Source organism: Protopterus annectens, chromosome 4.part0, assembly GCF_019279795.1.
Source record: "Protopterus annectens isolate FY-2018-M chromosome 4.part0, PAN1.0, whole genome shotgun sequence".
Taxonomy (NCBI): Eukaryota; Metazoa; Chordata; order Ceratodontiformes; family Protopteridae; genus Protopterus; species Protopterus annectens.
Window position 1 is genome coordinate 1,436,606,918 of NC_056733.1, and position 15,886 is coordinate 1,436,622,803.

The 15,886-nt window shown below is 39.8% G+C and overlaps 1 protein-coding gene across 3 annotated transcripts in view; it reads left to right on the top strand.

Moving 5' to 3' along the window:
* The first annotated feature begins 9,670 nt into the window (after nucleotides 1-9,670).
* The window catches only part of LOC122799897 (E3 ubiquitin-protein ligase RNF14-like), a 1,216,993-nt gene continuing 1,210,777 nt past the window's right edge, over nucleotides 9,671-15,886 (top strand). For 2 of the 3 annotated variants that reach the window (XM_044069279.1, XM_044069281.1), the window contains exon 1: nucleotides 9,671-9,760. The gene's annotated coding sequence lies outside the window, so the exon portion shown is untranslated. The other variant, XM_044069280.1, reaches the window with a different exon arrangement.

Below are 15,886 nucleotides of genomic sequence, written 5' to 3' on the forward strand. Positions count from 1 at the left end.
CAACAAGATCCCTCTATACATGATCACAGAAGGCCCAATCTTGCTTATCAGCCAAGAGGATCTGCTGGCCATGGACATGGAGGATCACCAATAGTATGCCTGCCTCTGTCTGGATGAACTTTGTGAGCTTGTTTCTGCCCTTTGGGGGTGTATATTACATCAGACATGAACATGAACTATGTCTGTTGTCAATGAAGGGTCCTCTACTATCATCTGAATCCATACTTTTATCACTCAGGCCTGTCTATACATATATGTATGTGCCACCCTAATCTACCACAGCTGCATGTGTGCAACCACCGTGATGGCCCCTGGATTCACCAATCTGTACATGCATAGCAATGTGACAGGCCACCCCTTTCTCATAATATAATTTCTTCATGATGTACTATGTGTGAATCTGTATTACTGATTATGGTGTAATCAGCCTTTTTGGGGGAGGGAGCTCTACAATATAATTTGTGACCATGTGTCACTGTCCTGAGGCTGTATTTTGAATATGAGATTAATGACATTGTCACTGACAGCCATTCTGCTCTCAGCATCAGTGTGTTGTGGTGAACTACAGCTTGTTGATGTTTCTGGTGCTGTCCCTGTGAAGAAATAAATATGTATTTGAATAATCTGCCCTGTTTAAAACATCTGAAATTCTAATACATGTTGGAATTAATGATGTCCATACATACCATGTGCTGTCTGTTCCTGTGGCTTTTGCTGATAATGATGAAGTTCCTGATGAAGAAACATTTCAAATTTATATGTAATTATTTACTTTATTAAGGTATACATGTCCAAATACAACAAACTGCATGGCAGCACTGACCTTCTGTATCACCTGTGTACTGTACGGCCAGTATCTGTGCCTTATTAAAAGAACCCAATGCCCTCATCCTCTGTGTTACACTCATTTCCTCATAGGGACAGCAGGTACTCCTCATCAGGTGTTAAACTTCAGAGACTGGAAGGTCCACTGCCTATGGGACTGTGAGAAATTGCATTCTGCCTTGCTTTATTCCTGGCGTTGGATAACATATCATTAGCTCTCTTACTGTTCTGTGATAAGGTATGATTCCTTCTCTGTTACATTTATGGCAGCCAGCACTTGATTCCACACCTTAGCTTGATCTGTCTGTTTTGAACCCTCTTTTCTAAAGTCTTAAGTCTATCCATGAGAATACAGATTTCTTGTGTCTATATCACGTTATCGAAATCTTACTACATCGAATCACTAAAGGTCGACCTCTAGTGACAGATGTAGTAAAACAACGAATAACGTTTAAAAAAAAAAAAAAAAACCCCACACCCCCTACTTAAATATTCCAACTCCGAGACCACACTATATTGAGGTAAATGGAAATCTCCCCCTGCACCTGCACAATGTTCTGTGCTTTCGATGTTGTGGTACCGACAATATCAGCTTCAATATTGTCGGCTTTCAACATCGTGAAGTAGAACCAATTTCCTCAGCAGTGAAGTTCTCTCTCCTCTGTCTTGCTCCCTGGTGCTGTAATACAATTTCCCTAAAAATAGCAATTTTAGGAATTATTACTGTAACCCTGCCCCCAGTTCAGATGAAGCAGAGTGTTAAATATATGTTAAGCAATAACAGCATTAAGCAGTAGAGGAAACTATTACTGTAGCTGATATTTGTCATGTTTCACAATTTACATTAATACATTGTTTCTCTCTCTTCATTACTATTTATTGGTCTAGGATAGATGCATCAAAATGTGTGATTCCATTGCAGGCCTGTAAGGGTGTAGCATGGAAGGGGGATGGTTCATTTTATGAAATTAAATAAATATGTATGCAGCTTGGTCCTATGTATTGCCATTGCCACATACCAGAAACTTTACAAATAAGTGGATTAATCTGTAAGCACAGTATTTGGAAAAGGGACCTTCACCCGGTAATATCTCTACACCTAATACTTAAACAGTTTCAGGCACAGGGTTTCACCTTACCAGTTATACAAGCTATTCCTGAAGATTTCTCAATAAACATCAATGTTATGAACCTAGTCATTCCATCTTGATCTTAGCTGTACTTGTTTTAAACTACTGGCTGTAATTCTGGCTTTCCCTCAATCTTCACATAAACATAGTAACCAGTGGCACACAAAATGGAGGAACTCAAAAGGGTTTCATTCAAGTTTCAAAGGTCTTATGTAAACGAGGCTTGGTGCATAGATCTATGAATCACACTGCAGCATATATGTGCAAGTATAGCAAACATTGTAAATAACATTGTACCAGCATGAACAAGCCATGACCACTGCATGCACATGGATTTGCACTGATTATGTATGAACATTTAGGTCCAAAGTAGGTACAAGCTCATAGTATTAGCTGCCTAAACTGCTGATAATACATGGTAGTGGATGCGGCTCACTCATTTTTTATTGAACCTGGCTATAGAAATGACTTCTTCTGTGCATGATCAGGGGCGATGTCCAAGCTGGTGCCTTAAGTAGACTAAAATATTGTTATTCTTGTATGAAATATCATAACAGGCCAGGTTGGACTATGTAATATCAGGCCCATTTAAAAAAAAATTGACATATGGATAGAAATATAGGATGGATTGAGTGATCTGGCAGAGATCTCCAGATGTGGTAAATAATGCAGGCACTGGTATAACAACCTGTCACATGGACCATCTTGCCCAGTGGGTGGAAGAAGTTCAGGAGAGCAGGCCAGAGTTCTATAGTAAGTATGACAACTTCATTATAACTGCAATATCGGTATGTATAACAATGCTTGGTGTTGTGATGTTCTACCGTACTTTCCTTCTACTGAGCTCCTGCTACTTCATTTCTTAAGTGACTCTACCCTGATCGACATTCACATTCTTGGGTGGCGTAAGCCAGGGAACCTTGTTGGCTAGGCTTATGTAGGCTCTTGGGCCAATAGCCTAGTACCTACTATAATGCCAGGAAATTCAAGAATGTTTTCTCTTTTGGAAGGGGTTTAGTTTGAATCTGGAGTCATACTGCTTGCAGGGTTTTCTTGCCCATACATTTTGTTTCAAATGTATTTGGTTGGCTTTTGTCTTTATGCATGTTTGTTTTATGGCAAAGGTAACTAAGTAATGATAGAAATATATTTTGAATCAAAAATACCAGCTTGAGAAAGGAGTGCATTTTGAACATTGGTTGCACTTAGGTCTAGATGATTTTTGGGCCATCTCCATGTGCATGCAGTATGTTTATAATTGTGATTTGAGGTCTAACTGCTATATCCATATCCCTGGAAATTGGGGGCCCCCAGCCACAGCAAGTTATCTTATTTTGAAATTTTGTGATATGTTTGTCAAACCAAGAAAAGCCAGTGCAGCAATACTGTGTACTTAATAAACCAAGTAGGTAATAATAAATGTTATTTATATCACCTTTTAAATTCAAAGATATCTCTAGTTATAGTAATAGCGTTTTGTCAAGCAACAGGCTTCATAATTTCATTAAATATTTTACCACTGGCATGGTTCCCTTAACTTAGCTAAACTCTGATGGTGGGCATTCTTTCCACTAAAACTAACATCATATCCTGCTTTAGGCACCTGCAATACCCGTGGCTGTAGGGTGGGCCCTAATCATCCTTGACTATGTGGGGGACCCATGAAAAATGCTTCTGGTGTTGGGAGAAATGCGGAGAAAAAAAGAGATTATTCATTTCCAATTACACGCTTTATCCAAAACAGGGTTGTGGTTTGTCCTTGTTAGGATAAAGCTGGCAATTAGTGAATGAACATAAGAAAAGTAAGCACTAGAGATCAGCAGCCCAGAGTGACTGATCTCAGTGCTTGCCTTGGATTTAAAGAAGAGCTAATGCTTATGATCTTCAGGGATATTTTTTCTTTTAGGGAGTTTTATAAATGCTGGCAGAATACTAGATACTAGAACTCTCAACTTCTTTGTTCAGGAATTCTGCACAAAGCCAAAAATAATAGCAAAATAATGGCTTAAAAATCAGGAACATGTTTTAAATATTTCTCTAATTCACTTATAAAAGTTAATAGAGTAACATATTTTGCATCAACATGCATTTTTTTGGACAATAAGAACTATGAAACTCTGATGTTTGGATTTACTAACAATTTGCAATCCTGAATGAATTAGCAGCAAGTCAAACCTTTTATGAGGGATTGAATAAAATTATGAGGCAAAATCATGGACATTCTGTCAAATTAGGCACAGTGACAGATTTGCATTGCACTTCAATGAGATAAATAAAAGTGACTTACCCTCGCAGTTGTTTGATGACTGCTTAATAACACTCACTGACCTGGTGTGCGAGTACCAGAGTTGTATAATGTATTATTTGCTGAAATAAGTGCAAAACTAGTATTGCTAAAGCTTATGTAAGTGTACATGTGTTTGCGTGCATGTCTGTGTGTGTGTGTGTGTGTGTGTGTGTGTGTGTGTGTGTGTGTGTGTGTGCATGTGTGTGCATGTGTGTGTGTGTGTGTGTGTGTGTGTGTGTGTGTGTGTGTGTGTGTGTGTGTGTGTCTGTGTGTGTGTGTTGCAGTGTAGGAGTATCAAGCTGGCTATAATTTGTTTCACTTTCTAGCACAAACATCATCAACATTGCCATTACGCTTGTGTATGGGGGGGCATGGCTGCAGTGCATTTAAGAGTAACATGCTTTCTATTTTTTCTTTCACCTACATCATAAAACATAGGCTTTACAGATGATACATGACTATCTTTGCTGGTTTGGCAGGAGGATGTGTGTAAAAGCAACTGTACATTGCTACTGTGGCACAGTGAGTGTTATTGCCATTTCAAAGTACTTTGCTCTGGCTGAGTTATTGGCTATGTTTTTATATGTGGAGTCTGCATGCCTTCTCTGTCTGTGTGTGCATCTGTCCATGTACTCTTGTTAACCCTAGCAGCTCAAAAACATGCAGCAGGTGAAATTTAATTCTTCCAGCTTCATTAAAGGTGAATGTGCAGTGTGTGTGTGTGTGTGTGTGTGTGTGTGTGTGTGTGTGTGTGTGTGTGTGTGTGTGTGTGTGTAAAAAAAATAATGATTTTTACCTGCACACACACACACACACACACACACACACACACACACACACCATAATTTTGATCACACACATAGCTCTTCTGGGTAGCAGTTAAAAAATGCAGTTAAGTAATTATACAAGTAATTATATTTCAGAAATAAAGCATATAATACATCACAGAACATTTTGACATTTACAGCTTCCAGAAATCTGGTCACACCCACTACCAGGACTCTAAATGGATTTTATCATGGACTTAGTGATGGTCTCTGCCCTCAACTGCACCACTCCTAAATTAGTCCTGCTCAGAGGTGTAATAAGAAGGTTGCTGCAGATTGTGTAGGGGTTGGGGATGATGCGGTCATTACTTTAATTTTCTTCGCAATCAAATCTTAGTGATTTGCTATAGTTTGCTTTGATCCTGGGGATAGTGTGATTTGTTTCTTTTACTTTTCTCACAGGCCTCAGAGTTGTACAAAGAAGGTTAATATAGCTTGTGTAGTTGCACTGTACTGTCTAATTGCAACAAAGTGTAATACATCACTGTAGTCATTATTTTTTCACTTCCCTCACAATCACACATCAGGCATATACATACAGGTGGCTTAGGGTTGAGGAGTGCAAAGGCTTGGTATTTATTTATTTACATTTGTTTACTGGGTAATGTCCACTGGGAAAGAAGTCCTTTTTCAGTGGAGACCCGGGGAGAAAAGCTCCAATGATCATAGTATATAATAGCATAAACTGAGTCAGGTATGCAAAGAAATACAGGTATTATATAATAAGTCAGTAATAAATGTAAAAAAACATAGCACATAGGTGGGAAGACAATAGTGAAAAGCATGCACTAAATATATCAACATTTAACTTAGTACAGGAGTTCCCAAAGTGTGTGCCGCAGAGCCCTGGGGAGCCGCGACTTCCTCAGAGGGGCACAGTGAACTAATAAGCTTAGCTGCAAAATAAACCTCGGACAGTTCGTGGTTTATTTTGCAGCTAAGCTTATTAGTTCGGGGCTACACTGTAGCTTTTTAGCAGAACTGGCATCAAGTATAGCAGCAGTCCCCAACCACCAGGCTGCAGACCAATACAGGGCTGTGGAGCACTTGGAACCAGGCCATCAGGTAAGTGAATGCCTGTATGAGTGCGCGTGTGTCTGTCTGCATGTGTGAGTGAATGCGTGCATGAAAGCAAAAGAGTCTGTGTGCGTGAGAGAGATTGGGATAGACTCTGGAATAGATTGCCCATATATGTCAAGCAGAGCGCCTCTTTGGCCCTTTTCAAAAGGAAACTTGATGATTGGATGGAAGAAAGGAAATTCACGCCAGGGATCACGTCAGTCACCCTGCTAGACAGGGGTCCAGGGAAGTAAATAGTGTGGGAAGAAATAGCCAGGGAATTGTTATGGCTAGGCTTGTATAGGCCCTAGGGCTGATAGCCTAGTACCAACCTATGAACCTATGGGAGAGTGAGAGCGATGTGTGATTGAGTGCAGGAATTAATGAAGAAGTGGCTGTTTGTGTGTGTGTGAGATCGGGAGAGTGGGAGCGATGTGTGAATGAATGAAAAAGTGGCTGTGTGTGTGTGTGTGTGTGTGTGTGTGTGTGTGTGTGTGTGTGTGTGTGTGTGTGTGTGTGTGTGTGTGTGAGATCGGGAGAGTGACAGCGATGTGTGAGTGAATGCAGGTATGAATGAGGAAGTGTGTGTGTGTGTGTGTGTGTGTGTGTGTGTGTGTGTGTGTGTGTGTGTGTGTGTGTGTGTGATTGGGAGAGTAAGAGTGATGTGTGAGTGAATGCAGGTATGAATGAGGGAGTGACTATGACTGTGAGAGACTGTAAAAGAGTGAGAGAGATATGTGTGAGTGAATGAGTGCATGAATGCAAAAGAAACTGTGTGTGTGTGTGTGTGTGTGTGTGTGTGTGTGTGTGTGTGTGTGTGTGTGTGTGTGTGTGTGTGTGTGTGTGTGTGTGTGTGTGTGTGTGTGCGTGTGTGTGTGTGTGTCGGGGGGGGTGAAGAGTTTGTGATCCCTAGCAGCAGCAGCAATGAGGTCTATGTAAGTCTGGACCATACCACTGGACACATACCTTTCACCCTCTTAGATCAAGAAATCTGGACCAAGCCAAAAATAGTGGGAGTACAAAGGCACAAAACAGGGACACTTTTAAGTACTGCTCTCACAAACTTAGAAAGTTGATAGAAATGCAGGTTTTGCATTAGCATACATTTTCTGAAGGATATGAAGTATGAACCTCAACTGTCTGTCATTATTTTCTGACTTCAATCTCAATGATCTGCCAGTGATTTGCCAGAAAACAATTTTATAAGGAAAGAAACCAAAAATATAAGGCAAAAATCTGGACATTCTGTAAAAACCTATACAGTTCAGAGGTATGCTGGACAGAGCCAAATAATAGGGACAGATTTTAAATATTACTCTTATAAACTTAAAGTTAATAAGGTTGCCATTAGGTTTGCTTACCTCTGAACCATAGTAGATCAGTGTTATGCTGTTAACCAGAATGTACACTTTTTTTTGTAATTGTCTTTTTATTGTACTTTTGAGCTTTTCTCCCCAGGTCTCCTAGTCCAGTCAGGCAGCCTCATTAAGCAAATGTCAAATAAAGAAATAAATGAAATATGCACTTTATGAGCGCTGTGGGGGGTCACCTTGGGAAAGCCTGGATTCAGCAAGGGAGCCGAGAATCGAAAACATTTGGGAACCACTGACTTAGTATGAAAAACTTTTTTTTTGGTACAGAGGGACCAACAACACAGGATATAGGGAGCTATGGCCAAAGTAGTAGAGAAATGAGGGTGGGGTGGGGGAACGGTTAGTGTGGAGTGTGGAAGAGGTGAAGAAGAGCGTACAGGCAGGGTGGAATGGGTGGAGAAGAGTGTCAGGAGTGATTTGTGATAGACAGGTACTAGTAAGAATGAAAGGGAAGGTCTACAAGAGGGTAGTGAAACCAGCTATGTTGTATGAGTTGGAGACATTGGCATTGACAAAAAGGCAGGAGTCACAGCTGGAAGTGGCAGAGTTAAAAATGTTAAGATTTGTACTGGGTGTGACAAGGATGGACAGGATTAGGAATCAGTATATTAGAGGGTCAGCTCAGGTTGGACAGTTTGGAGACAAAGTCAGACAGGCGAGATTGCGTTGGTTTAGACATGTGCTGAAGAGGGATGCTGGGTATATTGGGAAAAGGATGCTAAGGATGGAGCTGCCAGATAAGAGGAAAAGAGGAAGGCCTAAGATAAGGTTTATGGATATGGTGAGAGAGGACATGCAGGTGGTTGGTGTGACAGAGCAAGATGTAGAGAACAGGAAGAAATGGAAACAGATGGTCCACTATGGCAACACCTAACAGGAACAGCCGAAAAAGAAGAAGACATTTGTTGACCGGGATAGTCCGACTGGATACTTGTCCATTTTCAGCAGAGGCCCAGGAAGAAAAGCTCCATACATACATACAAAAAAACTGTTACATTAAACAAGCTAAAGCACTGCTACAGATACAATACATAGGATAAAAGTAATTAATTCTGTAATATATAAATCAGATTTGTTATAGAGTAACAGTTAGGAAACTATGCCATTACTTATTATATTATTTATGTAATAGGTATCATTTTGACAATACAAGCAATCTCAGACCCCGCGTTGATGGGATTGCTGCATACCCGCAAGTCAAGCTCCACTCGGGCAACTCGTATGCGCAACCTCAACCTGGTCTGTGACATCAATAGGACTTGTTGGCCGGACAGATTTGTGTCAAGAGACTCCCCCACCTGTGGAATAGACTCCCTCTCCACATTAAGCAGAGTACCTCTTTAATCATTAAGCGGAACCTGGATAATTGGATGGGAAACAGAAAATACACTCCTGGGATTCCACCTGTGTCCCTGCTGGACAGGGGCTCTGGGTGCTAACTTGTCTAAACATGGGCTGAACTCTTGGCTAGGCTTATAATGGCCACAGGGCCAATAGCCTAGTAACCTCCTATGATCCTATGAATACTTGGCTTGAGTATGCTCACAGGTTAATTGGTATATAGGGCTTAGGGGGATGCTGGGTTTCCTGGGTATAATCCTCCTCTGAAGTAATTGGTGGCTGTAAGCCTGTATCGGATGCATAAGGCTTGTTGTTCTGCTTCTCCTCATATCCACTTTTAACCATAAGGTGATTAAAAATAAGTAATCAAAAGCTTCTGTTCACATATGCTGTAATGTTTGCTTGCAAGAAATGACGTGAGGCATAGCTCTCAACCTTCCATCTCCAAAATGAGGAACACTCACCTTCATAATGTGGAAAAATTGGGCAAAATCTGGAACATGGACTAATGGCTTACTAACAAGTTCAGCTAGGAAGGTCATATGATGGTTAAAATATGCTGGTTTTACTTATAAAGAAGATCCTTTAATGAATTAATATGATTAATTTATATTTTCCATAAAATTCCTAACACTGAATGTGTGACAGACTCTTTCAATGTGGAACTTTGAGGAACTTCGAGGAACATGAACTTTTTAAGACCCCAAATGAGGTATGACGTGAGGTAACTAGACAGGCTGTGATAACAAAGTCCAGTGACCAACAAGGAGATGCTTCCTTCTGGCCGGCAGAGGGGAGGTGAGCATTACTTGTCTGCCGGCAGCAATACCTGGTGGGTGTGTCTTACTTAGTGGGTAATTTGCATTTTTTAATGCTAGTGAATTCCGGGTAAGACTGAGGACAACTGTTTCATTGAAGGTAATAATCTCGCATATCAGAGCTTTATTTTCACTGAAAGTGGAATCTGTTCTTCATTATAAGTAAGGAACTTCGTGTGACTATATGTTAAGTGTAAGAACAGCTGATCACCTGTATAGCTCCGATTGGACGGCAAATACGCTTACCTGGTAGCAGGTAAATTAATGATGGAAAGGAGCGAGATATTTTGTTTGTTTGTTTTAGTAAACTACTGCTTTATTTTCGCACAGATCAGCTGGAATTTCTCGCTGATCTTCAAATCCGACAGAAAATGACTCACAACGAAAGAGATCAGAACTAAATAAACACACTGTTAGTAGTGTCACTTTAAAGCGTTAGAGATGTCAGCTTTCCAGGATTGATGCAGAAGCTGAAAGTTAGGGATGCCCCCTCTTACGCATTCATTTCCCCGTGATACTAGTTGCTTATGACGTTCGTATCTTTTAATAATGCTAATATTGGTTTGTGTAGGTGTATACTCACTGTTTTTCCGCAGCCGTGTGTATTTTTAGAGGTATGCTACTTTAAGGGATTTATTTCACACAAGACACTTTCTCGTACGGTACCACCCAATGGAGAAGCCGTGGATTTAAGAGTTTTTAAATATTACTTTGCAGAGTGAATAATGTTCAATTTAATTTCGGCGAACACAGGACAAATTTATAGTTCATGGTTCATAAAATGTTCTTCTAGCCCCAAACTTTGAGACACTTGAAACTGACCACTTTACCCCTTAATGCTATAAGGGTAAAAGGGTTTTGTATTAAAACACTACATCACCAAACGCGCGAGCACCGCCCATCACCATCCGCGTGACGTTTACTGTGACATACCTCTGTCGGCCAAATGAATATGTAAAAACATTGATTACAAAGTACAGCAGCTTAGTTTAGAAATATATATTTCGGAAGTTCAACAGGGCGCCTTTATTGTTTATACGTCATTTTCATACAAATAGAGAAACAAGCTAGTTGTTTATACGTCATTTTCATACAAATAGAGAAACAAGCTAGTGGAAAAGTCGTCGCTGTTAATTACATTAAAAAGCAGTACGTTCCAAGTAGTACACTTTAATCTTCATCCACACCTGTTTCAAGAGAAATATTGCAAATATAAAAAATATTGACATTTCTTAATTGTTTAAAGCTGAAGGCTAAGAAAAAAAGCGTGTACTCATGCATTAAATATTTGTAAAGAAACGTGAACAATTGAAATAAAGAAACATGGGGGGTAAAAGATTACGGTGCAAAACTATTGTCAGGAGTACTGGGGGGTGTTTATACATAATTATAAAAACAAAACAAAAATAAATAAATAAAATTAAAGCATGACGTGAGTCCAACAAGACAATACTAAAGAGTATTTGCGGTGGTGCAGGGGGGGCCTGCACGTTATTGGCTTTGATTTTCTTTTTTCGATTAACATTATGCCAAGCTCTGGTTGAAACAAGTTGCTGTGGTTCCGGAACACTGCAGCAGAAAAACGTTAACTTCTTGACTGTGTAAATATTGACTTTGTGCCCAGCTATCAAGTAACACTGTTTAATAAACCAGAAATAATACCACAGAATAACTCTCTGACAATGACAGTTTTCTTCAGTATATTCATAACTGATTACTCAATCTGAAATCTGCATGTATTGTCAATCGGACATGATTACTGTGCTATGCCACACGGCCTTCACCTGCCAATCAATTTCACCACGCCCATTTCTGCGCAGAAATGCCGGTGTGGTAGTGTAATAGAGATTTTACAGTTGTCGTGACTCAAAAGGGTATAAAAATTATTTTCGGCGATACTGAAGATGGTTAACCGGTTATATAACTGTGTAGTGCCTCGCAGGATGCGCAGTAGCAAACCCCGCCCCTGACCGCCCATAACTGCACTGACATATTCCATTCCATTTCTATGGGAAGTCTGAGGAAGTCAGACGATAATTAGAGGCGCAACCCTCTTACTTATAACTAACTTGTATCTCAAAAGTATTAATATTTTAAAAGCATCCTAGATTATTATAACAACTTTGGGCGTGTCTGTCATGATTGGCAGTTTTGACTGACAGCTGTTTGTCAACATGCCCTGCATCAGTATTGTAAAACGGAATATGGTCTCGGAGTTGGTATATATAAGTCGGGGGGGGGGGGGGGGTGTCCCCCCTGCAATAACATGCATAAGACTGTTTCACGTTTCTTGTTTACCGTCCTTGTTGACAGTAAATATTTATTTAAAAGATATGGGGCATACCGCTCATACAAAGCCAAAGGTAAAGTAAATATCTACTTTAACACAATGTTGAGACGTCTCGAAGTTGGTATATTTAAGTAGAGGGCTGCAAACTGTTTTGCGTTGTTTTCTGTACAGTAATTATTATAAATTATTAGTAATTATCGGGGCGGGATTTGCTACTGCGCATCCTGCGAAATGCTTTCTCTTTATTTTTCCTTTGAAGTACAATGATTTAACTTCCCAAATTAAAATGTCTTTTTACTTCTGTGTTGCATGTTCTGTGTCAATCATGTATGCCACGCCCCAAGCTGCGCAGTACCGCCCGTGAGGCACTACACTGTTATATAACCGGTTAACCCACCCTTAAGTTTGCACAGGAATGGGCGTGTCCTACTTGATTGACAAGGCGGTGGGCAGGCAGAGTTTCAATATGTAAATGCACCATGATTGACACGGAATGCATTGTAATGTATTCAGGGCTTCAAAAAACTTCTTTAAAGTGCAGCAGAAGCAGCATAGCTCTCAACCTTTCATTCCCAAAATGAGGAACACTAGCTCTCGTAATTTGGAACAAAAAGGCATACTGTGGAACACATACTATAATGGCTTACTTAAAACTTCCATCTGGGAAGGTTATAGGATGGTTAAAACATGACGATTTTACTTATAAAAAAGATCTTTTAATGAACTGATATGATTCATTTCTATTTACCATGGATATCAGTTAAAAATCCCTAACACTGAATATGTGACAGAGCCTTTCAATGTAGAACTTCGAGGAACAGGAACTTTTTAAGACCCCAAATGAGGTACATTCCTCATAATGAGGTACACTTGAAAGATATGAGCAGCAGCTTGCAATGTAATGTAGTATTCAGGGCTTCAAAAAACAGTTCTTTAAAGAGCAAGACATCAGCAATGCCTTTTACTGTAAAAGAAGCAGCGGGTTTGAAATTATTCTGTAATTTATTTTATTTATTTATTTATATTTATTGACCGGGAGTGTCCGACTGGACATAGGTCCATTTTCAGCGGAGGCCCGGGGACAAAAGCTCCACAGTTAAAATAAACAGTAGTTACATTGGATTACATAGCGATTAACAATTTACATAGCAATTACTTACAACATATTTACAGATGAAGAACATAGTACATCAGTAGACAACTAGAATCTTTATCTGTGAAGTACATAACAGACATTAACAAATGTTACAAGAAGAAGTTCCTGCTGTATAATAAGTACTGGCTTATGAGTTTCTGAGCTTGCTATAATCAAGGTAGTTAGTGGAGTGGAAAGAAAGGTAGTGTTTGGATGGGGTGGGTGATATTAGAGTGGGAGCTGCAAGGGCATAACCAGCATGTTTTTAGGTGTGTAATATTTTGGCAGGTTCCTTTGACAGACACAGCCCCTTACAAAATATTCATGCACACAGTGAACTCCATCCTTGTTGAAATTATTACTTTTTCTCCTTTTTCAGGGGGGCAAGCCCCCCGCGGGCCCCCCACCCCCACCTCGCTGAGCAAGTGTTGTGCAACAGTGCTGGTACTGCAGGCAATTTCAGCCATTAATAACAGTATTGTTTAGAGAAACAGTTTTGTGGTGTAAGTGTAAACTCTGCCCAATTGACTGACTGAAATGTGATGTACAACAGGCATTTTAGTTCTATGTTCTTAGTAAAACATTTCTTTTTTGGTAGTGAATGTCTACAATAAAACATTGGGTTGCTTTCAGCATAGATGCTGAATATTAATTACATTGCAACGTGTCAGACGGAGTTTAGGCGGGGCTTGCTACTGTGCATCTGGTGGGTTAACCATCTTCAATATCACCTTATTTTCACCTTATTTATAAAGTAGAGGGTTTTTTTTTGAAGAATTTATTTTATGTTTTTCCCATTAGGTAGCCCTTTATTTAGTGTCACAGTTTATTGCAATATTAAGGAAAACTTAAACTTAAAAATATCGAAGGAATTTGCAAACCTCAGATAAACTATGCAGTGTTGAATGCTGCAGCCATCATTTTATTTTTGTAGACTGTTAATATTTAGTTTGTAATATTTTATTATATTCTGTTATTAATGACATTTCTTTTGTCATTCTGTTATTCTTACATATTTGTGTATGTGTTTTTTTTTTTTGAAACGTGAACTGTCCTCAGTTTTGCAATCATGAATCTGCCATAATAAAGCTAAAAAAACAGTGAGATACAAAAGCCCCTTATCAAGGACACTTAAAATTTTACTGCCAGTCACTTACCAACCTGATAGAATTAGAATAATTTGGGGAAGAACCCTCAACTAATATATACCAACTCTGAGATCTTACTACAGTGGGGAAAAGGGCAAATTTTCTTATGTTGGCCAACTAATTCCTTTCCCTGTGTAAATCCTTCACTAATGTGAATGTTCGCTGAAGTGAACTTTTGTTGTTTTTTATTTGATGAATGGAGGTTCATTGAAGAGACCCTTCGATGAACTAATATAGACCCTTTCAATTTACCAGTAGATTGGCTTCATGGGATGCAGTTCTTAACTGGCATTCTACTTAAATGGTTGGCAATTGGCCTATGTGCTTTTAACCCAAATTAATTTTCGGTAAAGCTAAAAGTCTATAAAACAATACATTGAATGAGCTTAACCTTGTGGTCATTACAAGACAGTAGCATTCAAAGTATTGAAGTACCTAAAAACAAATAACACAATGCAACATTGGCTTATTGAATGTGGCAAAAGTTATAAACCGGTATTAAAATTATATGAACACAGAAGTAGCTAGTAATTGGTTATATATTAATGATAAGTGTGATCTATAGAATAAGAAGGTATTTAGTAGCCTCTTGAAGTGGTTCAGGAAGGGCATAGTTCTTCACTAGCAGGATATGGAGTTCTACAAGTAGAGAGCATGATGAGAGAAAGAAATTATGGAGGCTTGGTCTTTCTTGTTGTAGTGCTTGATAAGTGAGAACCACAAGTTCTTTCCTTGGTTATTATTGCCGCCACTTCTGCTGACCATCAAGCCTCCCCCAATAGATCTTGAGACCATTCATCCCCTGCTCTTGGAGAGTCACTGCCACAAGAGCAAGACTCACCTGGAGCAGTTTTCAGCCAAGCAGCTAAGGTAGTTGTTTATGCCCCCACAAGTAACCTGGCAGTGAGGGTATTTCTAGTTAGGCTCTAACCCCACCCCCTGATGACTGACAGTACCCCCTATTACCATGGGGCATGCTGTGCTCTGTGTGTGTGTGTGTGTGTGTGTGTGTGTGTGTGTGTGTGTGTGTGTGTGTGTGTGTGTGTGTGTGTGTGTGTGTGTGTGAGTGCGCATGTGTGTGCATGTGTGCTACCACCCAAATACAATGACAGCGACTGCTACTGGCTCAGGAGTGTCAAGCTCATGTCCTTGGTCTTAGCCATTTTCAGGGCCTCACATGTCCTTGTTTGATTAGTTTTGATCTGTCAACCAAAACCACTGTTCTTTCCTCCAGGATGGTTGAGCCAGCATCTCCTGCCCACTCCCATTCTCCCCCTGCCTGGCTGTTGCAGTGCTTGAGACCCTATTCAAAGTTTGGTTGTCTAGGTTACAGTCAGGGGTTCATCTCTCTACAGAGCTAGGTGCACAGTGAGAAATAGAGCTTCAGTGGAAAAATTGAAAGTGTTGATTAATCTTTAAAATTGGCTACATTCTGCATGGCTTGTAGCTCTAGCTTTAGTCATACCACAGTCGTGAAGCCATAGGCAGAGATCAGTGCAGTAGTTCAGATGAGAAGTGGCTAAAACAAGTACAACTAAAAGATCCTCTAAAATAATTGATTCATTTGTAAATTATTGCTATTATATAGGTGATGTGAATACTGCGGTGGTGGTGCTGCGGTAGCATTGTCGCCTCCCAGTAAGATGTTGTCCT